Here is an 11,656-nt window from a genome sequence, read left to right as displayed (position 1 = left end):
TTTACCACTCTCGTAAAGTAGACCATAATGTGCAATGGTCTTCACATATCTCATAATGCGTCTCACTGCATCCAAATGAGGTTTCCTGGGGCTCTGCATAAACTAGCTTACTAGCCCCACAGCATAACTCAAATCCGGGCGTGTGATAGTCATGTAAATGAGACTACCAACCATCTTTCTGTACAGAGATGGATCATCCAACTCCTCACCATAATCAGCCCGTAATTTCACATTTTGCTCCAAAGGTGTACTCATAGGCTTACACCCTGTCATGCCATATTTTGCCAACATATCCAATGCATATTGGCGCTGTACTAACCATGTACCTGCAAGATCTTTGATCACTTCAATTCCAAGAAAGTATCTCAACTCACCAAGGTCTTCCATGTCAAATTGCCCACTCAAAGCTTTCTTGACATGCATCACATCTGTACCATGATCACCTGTGATAATCAAGTCATCCACATAGATGACAAGTAAAACAATCCCATGATCTGTCTTCTTCACATAGAGTGAAGAATCTGCTGTAGAAATCTGAAATCCAAGAGAGATAAGGTATCTGCTCATCTTATCACTCCAAGCACGAGGTGCTTGCTTCAAACCATATAATGCCTTTTTCAATCTGCATACATGAGTGGGATATTTTGGGTGTACATACCCTTCTGGCTGTGCCATGTAAACCTCTTCTTGTAGATCACCATTTAGAAATGCATTTTTGACATCCATTTGATGCATTTCCCATCCATTAGCTGCAGCCATAGCAATGACTGCTCTCACTGTTCCCATCTTTGCCACCACTAGACTAAACGTTTCATCATAGTCCAAGCCTTGGGTTTGTGCATAACCCTTAGCTACCAATCTTGCTTTATGTCTTTCAATGGAACCATCAGACTTGCACTTCACTTTGTAAACCCATTTACATCCAATAACATTTTTGTCCTTTGGTAATGCAACCAAGTCCCATGTGTCATTATGAACCAATGCATCCATCTCAACATCCATTGCTTTCTCCCATACATGCTTTCCAATAGCTTCTGTATAGCATGTAGGTTCCACATGCTTCACCATAGATGTCATATATGCATAATGCATAGCAAAATCTCGATATGTCAACCTGTCAACAACGGGATATCTGACCCTTTGGGATCTCCGCAATGCATGCGGATCACTCTGAACACCTGTCACTCTAGCATGCGGTGGCACATATCTATCCTGTCAGCACCAGGTGTGCGTAAAACAGGTATGCCAAGCTCCTCATCCAAACTCTCTGAACTCGATGACTCATAACCTGTAATTCCAATTCCTTCAACTTTCTTCTTTCCTTTATCCATAGCACTACTCCCAGTACTCACACTCTCATGCCTCAAACGTCCTGACCATGGACATACAATACTACTCTCAGCCTCTGCTGGCCCAGACATAGTAGTAGAACTAGAACTTGCTTGTGGTGGCAAGTTCACATGCACATCAGCTTCAAGTGACTCAATGACACCCTCATCCTTTGCTTTGTACCAACTAGCAAGCTCATCAAACACCACATCTCGTGAGATAACAACTTGTCTAGTTTGTGGATTGTAACATTTGTATGCCTTTCGATCTTGTGCATATCCAACAAACACACATTTTTCTGCCTTAGGATCCAACTTCCTCCTTCTCTCATCAGGCACATGTACATAAGCTATGCATCCAAAAACTTTGAGATGTCCAATGTCTGGCCTATAACCTGTAAGCCACATCTCTGGCGTACTTCCATGAATGGCTGCTGTAGGTGTTTTGTTAAGTATATACACTGCAATAGCACAAGCTTCTGCCCAATAATAATCTGGCATGCTCTTTTCATTAAGCATTGCCCTGGCCACTTCACATATGACTCTATTCTTTCTCTCAGCCACACCATTCTACTGAGGTGTATACCTGCAAGTCAATTGTCTTCTTATACCATGCTTTCTCAAGAAATGCTCAAAAGCCTTTGAGGTGTATTCACCACCTCCATCTGTCCTTAAACATTTAATCCAACAGCCATATTGCTTTTCTGCAAAAGCTTTGAAATCCATAAACTTTTCCCATACTTCACTCTTCTCTCTGAGAAAGTATATCCATGTCATCCTGCTGAGATCATCTATGGATGTCACATAGTATAAACTGCCTTTGATAGATGGGTTTTGTACAGGACCCCATACATCGCTATGTACTATCTCAAGTGGCCTGCTACTTATATTTCCTTCTCTAGGAAACCGCAACCTTGCCTGCTTTCCAAACTGACAGGCTTCACAAACATGCATATGCCCATCATACTTAAATCTAGGTAGCCCACTAACAATGCCTCTTGTCTGCATGTTCTTTAACCTTTGTATATTGACATGTCCAATCCTCTTATGCCACATATCAATGTCCTGTACCACATTTCTGCTTTTAGAGAACATGGCTGATTTTAACTCAGGAATTCCAACATCCAGCTTAAACAACCTGCCTTCTTTCTTGCCTTTAGCAATGACTCTACATCCATTCTTGAACTCCTCAATGAAACAACCATGCTCGTTGAAACGAACCTGTAATCCCTGTTCCACCATTTGACCAACTGAGGCCAAGCTTTTTGTGATAGAAGGCACGTACAATACATCGGACATAGATTCCAACATGTGTAATGGCATGCTGAGTATCTCATCTCTTGTTTCCACATAGCCTTTCACATCCATAGGCTTCATATGCTCAAACCATTCACCATGACAAGTCATATGGTTTGATGCTCCAGAGTCCATATATCAAGTATCATCATTTTCAGCATTTGTCATCATAGATCCAACAACATGTTTCATGGCAAACAAGTGATTTGCTATGCCATCATTACTGCTTGATGCATAATTTTCATAATTTCCACCACCATATTGTGCATAATTTCCACGATTTTGTGCTCTACCCCCTCTCAAATCATTCTGTTTGCGAAAACAATCTCTTGCCATATGACCAAACTTCCCACAATAATGGCATTCCACATCTTGCATAGATGTTTGTTGGCCTTGCCAACGTCCTCTACCACGAGGATTACCTCTGCCTCTCTGAGGTGTATATCCATGACCACCTCTAGCACCAAATGAAGGCTGAAAATTCCGTTGTGGTGACCTGTCCTGCCATCCACGACCATTTCCACCACGGCCACGTGATGTGAATCTCCCCCTGCCTCTAAAAGCTCTTTGCGATGAATAGAAAGCCTGATTTCTGCCATTATCATCATGGCTAGTAGATGCATCCAGAAAAGAATCACTAAGTTTGATTTCCTCAACAAGCAAGAGTGAAACCAGCTCATCAAAGTCTGGTAAACCTGTACTCCGAACCGAGATAGATGTATCAAAAGATTTATATTCCTTGCCAAGACCACGCAAGGTAATATCCACCAAATCATCATCAGGCATGGGGGCCTTTATTGTTGCCAATGCATCTGCAAACTTCTTTTTTTCTTGCACATAATCATGGATGTTCCTTCTATTCCGCTTCACATTATGTATCTGTTGTCGTCTCGCAATTGAGACTTGCGAGCACTCGTGTCTGTATCAAACATCTTTACCAAAGTATCCCATGCATCTTTGGGATTCTCAGCATCCTGTATGTGTATGAGAATAGCATCAGAAATACATATAGACAGATAATGCAACACTTTGAATGCTCTTTCTGACCATTGCTTATGAGCAATAACCTGCTATTGTGTAGGTTGTCGGGGTAGTTCAGGCTCTGGCTCAGCACCTGTAATGAGATTCCAAAAACCTTTTCCCTTCAAGAAACTTTTGATCCTGTACTTCCATGCCTGGAAGTTCTTCCTATCCAGCTTTTCACCAACAATCTGTACTAGATTATCCGACATGTTTGCTCAATGTGCACCTTCCGCACAATTCCAAATCTGTAAACGAGCCTTCCTCAGCTCAACCACACTCCAATGAGTGTTCTAGGTACTCCAAAGTAGCCAACTGTCAGGCGTTTTTCTGAGTGGTCTTTTTGGCTTGTGTACATACGTGTGCATGGCAGGTGTGAAGAGGTTGGTTTTGAAGGCGTTGCCAGCTGTTCAGTGTGGATGCTTTTATTTTGAGGTTTGTGCAAGCCTGTCTGGAACGAGGTCTTCTGAGGTGATATCAGCTCCTCAATAGCTCGTATGTTCGCGCGGCGCCTTGATATGTGTACGCGTCCCCAAGGATCGTGGGTTGCATTTGGAATGTGTATGGAGGCATGGGCATTAAAGACTGAGAGGGCCCTTGTTGCCTTGAGAAAGAGGTGTGTAGGTAACAAAGGACATGGGTGTGAAATGAAACCATGATGGAGGAAATAAAGAAAATGAATGATAATATAGATAACGTGGCCAATTCATTGGAGGCCACATGGCTGTTCGCTTGGCTGCCAACGCGACGTTCTGGAAAGGCAGAGAAGCTGGCTAGTCGGCAGCGTGCAGTAAAAGGTGAGGCGGCCGAGTTGTTTTGATGGGGTTCTCTGGCGCTACTGTAGGGCGAGCTGGTGGCGTTAAAGGTGACGTGTGGCTGGTGAGAGGCCAACGGGGAGCCTCCCTGGTGAAGAAGCCGACAGAAGGCAAGGGCGTGTAGAAGCCGTCTATGGGCAAGGTGATGGCAGCAAAGAGGTAGCTGCAGGTGAGCGTGGAGCGCTGTGGGACGCAGCTAGCGTCGAAGGTTGACGCGTGGCTGACAGAGTAAGTGAAGCAGATTGGCGTGGAGGCCTTGGTCGAGGAGCTAGTAGGCACAGCTGAGGGCGCCAGTTGTGAGAGGATGGGCTGGAGTCCCACCGGGCAGGTCTTTAACATGTAAGCGGCGGCTGGAAGGCAAGGTGTGTAGAGGCCGTCTTTGGATTGGTGGCTGCAGCGCAGCTGCGAACAGAGAGAGCTATAGGGAAGGTGCAGCTGTTGGAGGCGAGAGGACATGTGTGGAAGACACAGGTAAGGAGTGCCAAGGAGCAAAGGGTGGCCGTTTGGGTGATGTGGAGCGCAGTTAAGGAGCGCTGAAAGTAGCATTGCAGATAAGCTGCAAGTGACAGGCTGGCTGGTGTGGGCCGCCTTGGAGACAAGGCTGTGGGCAGAGTGGGTGCCGAGTGAAGCAGAGAGAGGTTGGTGTTGCTGCTTGGTGGTGGGCCAGTAGCAAGGCAGATAAGCTGCTTGGGTTTGTGCGAGGCTGGCAGAGGATCAGCACAGAGATAGAGTGAGAGAGAGATGTTTGGGTAGCTGCTGCTGACGACACATGCAGAAGTGATGGGTCGCAGAGACTCGAGGGTTAGCTGGTGTGGGAGCCTTCTGGAGTGAGAGTGGCCGGGTTCATTCTGGTGTGGTTGGTACAGCAGGCAGGCGAGTGGATCATGTTGTGAGTGGTGCATCCTCGACTGACAGGCCTGAGTGTTTTGTAATGGTTGTGTGAGTAAGGCTTCTGTGTCGGGAGAAGCTTGTATGAAATGTTTTGACTGGAAATATATTGCTGGGTGTTTATCTTGGTCTATGGTGTCCCTGTTTTATGCTTTTTGTCTGGCGTGGGTTGGGTGGTGAAGTGTGATAAGAGTTCCAACCGGTGGTGGTGCCCCCGTTCGTGTGTGTTATTCCAAGTTTGCGAGGTGGAAGGGCTATAGAGGCAGGGTTTTCTTTCTTTTTTTCACCTCACATCCTTCTGGTGCCTCCCCACTGAGGATATCTCTGGCATTGTTCTTTGCCTAGAAGGGCGTGTGTTCCACTGAGGATTACTCTGGCATTGTGGAAGGGCGTGTGTTTGACTGAGGAGTTGCTCTGGCGTTGTTCCACTGAGGAGTTGCTCTGGCGTTGTTCTTTGCCTAGAAGGGCGTGTGTTCCACTGAGGAGAGCTCAGGGATTGATACAGGTTGTCATGATGTGGTCTTATCCGGAGTTTCATGGAAGGAAGGGAGAGGATGTGTGTGATTTTTTGGAGCAGATGGAGCTGGCATGCATTAGCAACCATGTCACAGATGAAGAGTAGGTTTTGAAGCTGATTAAGATTTTCTTGAAGGGAGATGCCCGAAGCTGGCTTAAGGGTTTTGAAGCACAGGATGCTGGTGTCTTGACCTTGGACAGGTTGAAAGAAGGCCTTTTGGAGCGTTTTCAGCAAGTGGAGGATCCTAATGTGCTTTGGCAGGAGTTGAGCATCTTGAAGTAGGTCCATGGGCAATCATTGGACGATTTTGTGAAGGTATTTACATGTTTGTGGGGTAAGTGGTGTGTGACATTGAAGCAGGAAGTTCCTCCAATGTTTTTGAAGAAGAGCTTGTTTATTGATGGTTTGCTACCCCATTTGAGGGTCAGGGTTGAGTTGAAGAATCCCAGGTCATTTGATGATGCTGTTAGGGTTGCTAGGGAAAAGGAAGGCAAGGTTTTGAAGCAGATGGAGATGGGTATTTATCCGTATGAAGATGTTGTGTCTGCAAGGGATATGCAGGTTAATTTGGTTGAGGTGGATAAGAGTTCTATGCAAGGTTTGATTAGACAGGAGCCTCAACGGCCGATACAGGTGCAAAGGGGTATGTTCTATATGCCTTCTGATTTTTTTCCAAAGTCTTTAAAGCAGGTGAAGGAGCAAAGTGCAGATGAGGAGTTGCCAGTGGATTCTTCTTTGGATTTGGACGTCGTGGCTGTACATGACAGTGATTTGGAAGGTTCTATTGGAGATCATTTGCATTCGGATCTGGATGACATGCATGCACATGGAAGTAAAGAGGATAATGCCTTGGGATTGGCTGATGATAAGAAGGAAGAGGAGTTGGATACAGGATGCTTTGAGGATGATTCTTTGCCAGATTCTACGAGGGAGGAGGATGGGGTAGAGACTTCTGATGAAGTGAAGATAGCTTGTGATGCGGATGTGGAGAGCGTGGAGGAAAATCCTATTATTACGGATTTTCTTGGACAGCTTGATGGTGATATGATACCTGCGATGAATGGAATGGATGTTTTTCCATTGGATGGATTAGGTGCTGGGGAGTCATTGGACGATGATACCAGGGGGGTTGGCAACACTGAAAAAGGTATGCATGAAGATTTGGCTGATGAAGAGCGTTGTGTGGTGAGCATTGTGCCTGAGGATGATATCTGGGAAGTTGCTAGCCTGGATGAGCAGGAACCAGAGGTGGAGATGGATGCTGATATGGTTGAAAGTGTAGCTAAGGCTACCTTACAGGTTGCTGAGATGCTAAAGGCAAGGTCCAAGTATGACAAGGATTCTGAGCCAGGTGAGCTGAATGATTGTGAAGAGATGCCTGAAGTACAAGAGCTGGAAGTGCTGGTGGATACTGCTGTTAGAGAGGATGTGGATTTTGGTGTGCAGAAGGGTCAAAATGCTGAAACCTGGCCTTCACAGGTGTTGATGGATGGGATGCTAGATGCTGAAATGCCACAGGTTTTGAAGAAAGGGAGGTTGGTTGTGGGTGAAGTGCATGAAAATGATTTTGTGATGCGCATGGTTGACTTCTGGTATGCAGTGATACAGCCATGGTGTTTTATGGATATTGGGGAATGGGATGGTGAATTGCTGTTTCCTTTTGATCCTGGTGGATGACTTCTGGAATTGTGTTTTGTTGCTGAGCATGAATGCTCTAGCAGATGGGGGGGTTGGCAAAGTATGTCAGGCGTTTTTCTGAGTGGTCTTTTTGGCTTGTGTACATACGTGTGCATGGCAGGTGTGAAGAGGTTGGTTTTGAAGGCGTTGCCAGCTGTTCAGTGTGGATGCTTTTATTTTGAGGTTTGTGCAAGCCTGTCTGGAACGAGGTCTTCTGAGGTGATATCAGCTCCTCAATAGCTCGTATGTTCGCGCGGCGCCTTGATATGTGTACGCGTCCCCAAGGATCGTGGGTTGCATTTGGAATGTGTATGGAGGCATGGGCATTAAAGACTGAGAGGGCCCTTGTTGCCTTGAGAAAGAGGTGTGTAGGTAGCAAAGGACATGGGTGTGAAATGAAACCATGATGGAGGAAATAAAGAAAATGAATGATAATATAGATAACGTGGCCAATTCATTGGAGGCCACATGGCTGTTCGCTTGGCTACCAACGCGACATTCTGGAAAGGCAGAGAAGCTGGCGAGTCGGCAGCGTGCAGTAAAAGGTGAGGCGGCCGAGTTGTTTTGATGGGGTTCTCTGGCGCTACTGCAGGGCGAGCTGGTGGCGTTAAAGGTGACGTGTGGCTGGTGAGAGGCCAACGGGGAGCCTCCCTGGTGAAGAAGCCGACAGAAGGCAAGGGCGTGTAGAAGCCGTCTATGGGCAAGGTGATGGCAGCAAAGAGGTAGCTGCAGGTGAGCGTGGAGCGCTGTGGGACACAGCTAGTGTCGAAGGTTGACGGGTGGCTGACAGAGTAAGTGAAGCAGGTTGGCGTGGAGGCCTTGGTCGAGGAGATAGCAGGCGCAGCTGAGGGCGCCAGTTGTGAGAGGATGGGCTGGTCCCACCGGCTTTAACATGTAAGCGGCGGCTGGAAGGCAAGGTGTGTAGAGGCCGTCTTTGGATTGGTGGCTGCAGCGCAGCTGCGAACAAAGAGAGCTATAGGGAAGGTGCAGCTGCTGGAGGCGAGAGGACATGTGTGGAAGACACAGGTAAGGAGTGCCAAGGAGCAAAGGGTGGCCGTTTGGGGTACAAGAGCGGTGACGACTGGGTGATGTGGAGCGCAGTTAAGGAGCGCTGAAAGTAGCATTGCAGATAAGCTGCAAGTGACAGGCTGGCTGGTGTGGGCCGCCTTGGAGACAGGGCTGTGGACAGAGTGGGTGCCAAGTGAAGCAGAGAGAGGTTGGTGTTGCTGCTTGGTGGTGGGCCGGTAGCAAGGCAGATAAGCTGCTTGGGTTTGTGCGAGGCTGGCAGAGGATCAGCACAGAGATAGAGTGAGAGAGAGATGTTTGGGTAGCTCCTGCTCACGACACATGCAGAAGTGATGGGTCGCAGAGACTCGAGGGTTAGCTGGTGTGGGCGCCTTCTGGAGTGAGAGTGGCCGGGTTCATTCTGGTGTGGTTGGTACAGCAGGCAGGCGAGTGGATCATGCGGTGATTGGGGATGTGGTGTATCCTCGGCTGACAGGCCTGAGTGTTTTGTAATGGTTGTGTGAGTAAGGCTTTTGTGTCGGGAGAAGCTTGTATGAAATGTTTTGACTGGAAATATATTGTTGGGTGTTTATCTTGGTCTATGGTGTCCCTGTTTTATGCTTTTTGTCTGGCGTGGGTTGGGTGGTGAAGTGTGATAAGAGTTCCAGCCGGTGGCTGGTGGTGCCCCCGTTCGTGTGTGTTATTCCAAGTTTGCGAGGTGGAAGGGCTATAGAGGCAGGGTTTTCTTTCTTTTTTTCACCTCACACCAACAATCTTCAAATTTGATGTAGAAAATCAACCTGTATGCATCCAAAATGAACTATCACACACAGTCCAAGATACCCTGATTTGATGCGCTTTCCAAGGCTCCAAAATACAATGTAGTGGTGCAATCAAGTATGGGCAACTTGCATTGACACCTAAACCACCTCAATGTTGAGTATCAACACCATCTGACATGTGTACAGATCAATTTTTAAAAACCCCTTTCTCTGTTATGGAAAAAACCAGAAAAACCAGTAGTAATTTTGCTCTAATTTCTTTAATCCTTGTCCAAATTGAGCAACCAGGCATTCATTAGCTTAGCAATGATGTCCACTAACTCCATGTAAGATGAATTTGTCCAATTATTTAAGACCAAAGATTAATTGCTCGATTAAACTCACTCTGTTTCTCTGCAACCAGTAAACAGGCTTTTTAATCAGCTCATTCCCAGCTCAATTAGGCATAATTGTTCAATCCAATCATGTAGCATCCTTCTCAAGTATGTGTATTAGCCAATTGCTAAGTCAATTGTGGAAGTAATCAAGCACCCAAGTGAAATTTGATCCTCCACTCAGCTTTGATCGTGTACTTTCATGCCTGGAAGTTCTTCCTATCCAGCTTTTCACCAACAATCTGTACTAGATTATCTGACATGTTTGCTCAATGTGCACCTTCCGCACAATTCCAAATCTGTAAACAAGCCTTCCTCAGCTCAACCACACTCCAATGAGTGTTCTAGGTACTCCAAAGTAGCCAACAATCTTCAAATTTGATGTAGAAAATCAACCTGTATGCATCCAAAATGAACTATCACACACAGTCCAAGATACCCTGATTTGATGCACTTTCCAAGGCTCCAAAATACAATGTAGTGGTGCAATCAAGTATGGGAAACTTGCATTGACACCTAAACAACCTCAATGTTGAGTATCAACACCATCTGACATGTGTACAGATCAATTTTTGAAAACCCCTTTCTCTGTTATGGAAAAAACCAGAAAAACCAGTAGTAATTTTGCTCTAATTTCTTCAATCCTTGTCCAAATTGAGCAACCAGGCATTCATTAGCTTAGCAATGATGTCCACTAACTCCATGTAAGAGGAATTTATCCAATTGTTTAAGACCAAAGATTAATTGCTCGATTAAACTCACTCTGTTTCTCTGCAAACCAGTAGACAGGCTTTTTAATCAGCTCATTCCCAGCTCAATTAGGCATAATTTTTCAATCCAATCATGTAGCATCCTTCTCAAGTATGTGTATTAGCCAATTTCTAAGTCAATTGTGGAAGTAATCAAGCACCCAAGTGAAATTTGATCCTCCACTCAGTAAAATTATCAAAATCTACTCTGTTTCTGTTGTCCAGTCAGCGCCGCCTGCTGTAGAGGGCTTTAGGAGTGTTTGTAATACTAATTGATGATGAAATCAAGTTCCCAACACACCTAGGTATGTGTGCAACCAGTCAATGCCTTGATTTTTGCCAAAAACATGCTCCAAATGCATCAAATTGTGAGTTCCTTTTCTCTGTTTTGTGAGAGCTCAAAAACCAGAAATTTTCATATGCATCCAAATTGCTCCAAAATCACAGTAGGGCTTGTACATGGGTTCCCAATACATTCCTCCTTGTTAGATACATGTTTGTTTTGCCAGATTTGCATGTATTTCCACCATACATCAGTGCTTCCAAGCTTTTATGGAAAGCTTCCAAAAACCAAAAATTTCCTTTGCTTTGAGTTGCTCTAATTTGCTTTATTTTTGCCTGAATCATGTGCAATCCACTCAAGGATGTTTAGAAGACCTTACCCGATAGGCCAAGCTCTCAGATTTGATAGTAATCGGTGTGCTCCAAGCTTCACAGCTTCAATGGCAAGCTTCACAGCTTCTTCTCCCTCTTCTCTCACTCACTCATAAACCCTAATAGACAGCACAAGGCTCTGATACCATGTTGAAAAAGCGGTAGAGGGAGAGGAGACACACACACAGGAGCAAACCCTAATGTATATTGTAAACCCTAACCATAGAGGGAAGCCATCTCCCTTCTCACACAGTGCATAAAGCCATAATCCATAATACACACAACACTCTATGAGTTGTGTCCACACACATCTAACCCTAGCTAATGTCCACACTCTATGACCAGCTGGACACGCGATCATTTATGTCTCACACATGTTCCTACCTAACATGCCAGCACATAACATAGCTGGCTCACACTGACATCGAGCTTGAATCTCAACAGCCACTTCGGCTTAACGATTGGTGGGCAATAGTCTCGGATGTGGTTGTTCAGCGGCTTCTTGTCCAACAGCCAACACTTGGCATGCCCGATGGGTCGGATTTGAGATC

This window comes from Cibotium barometz, chromosome 26, assembly GCF_041138505.1.
Source record: "Cibotium barometz isolate CiBa-2024 chromosome 26, ASM4113850v1, whole genome shotgun sequence".
Taxonomy (NCBI): Eukaryota; Viridiplantae; Streptophyta; class Polypodiopsida; order Cyatheales; family Cibotiaceae; genus Cibotium; species Cibotium barometz.
This window is presented reverse-complemented; position numbering follows the sequence as displayed.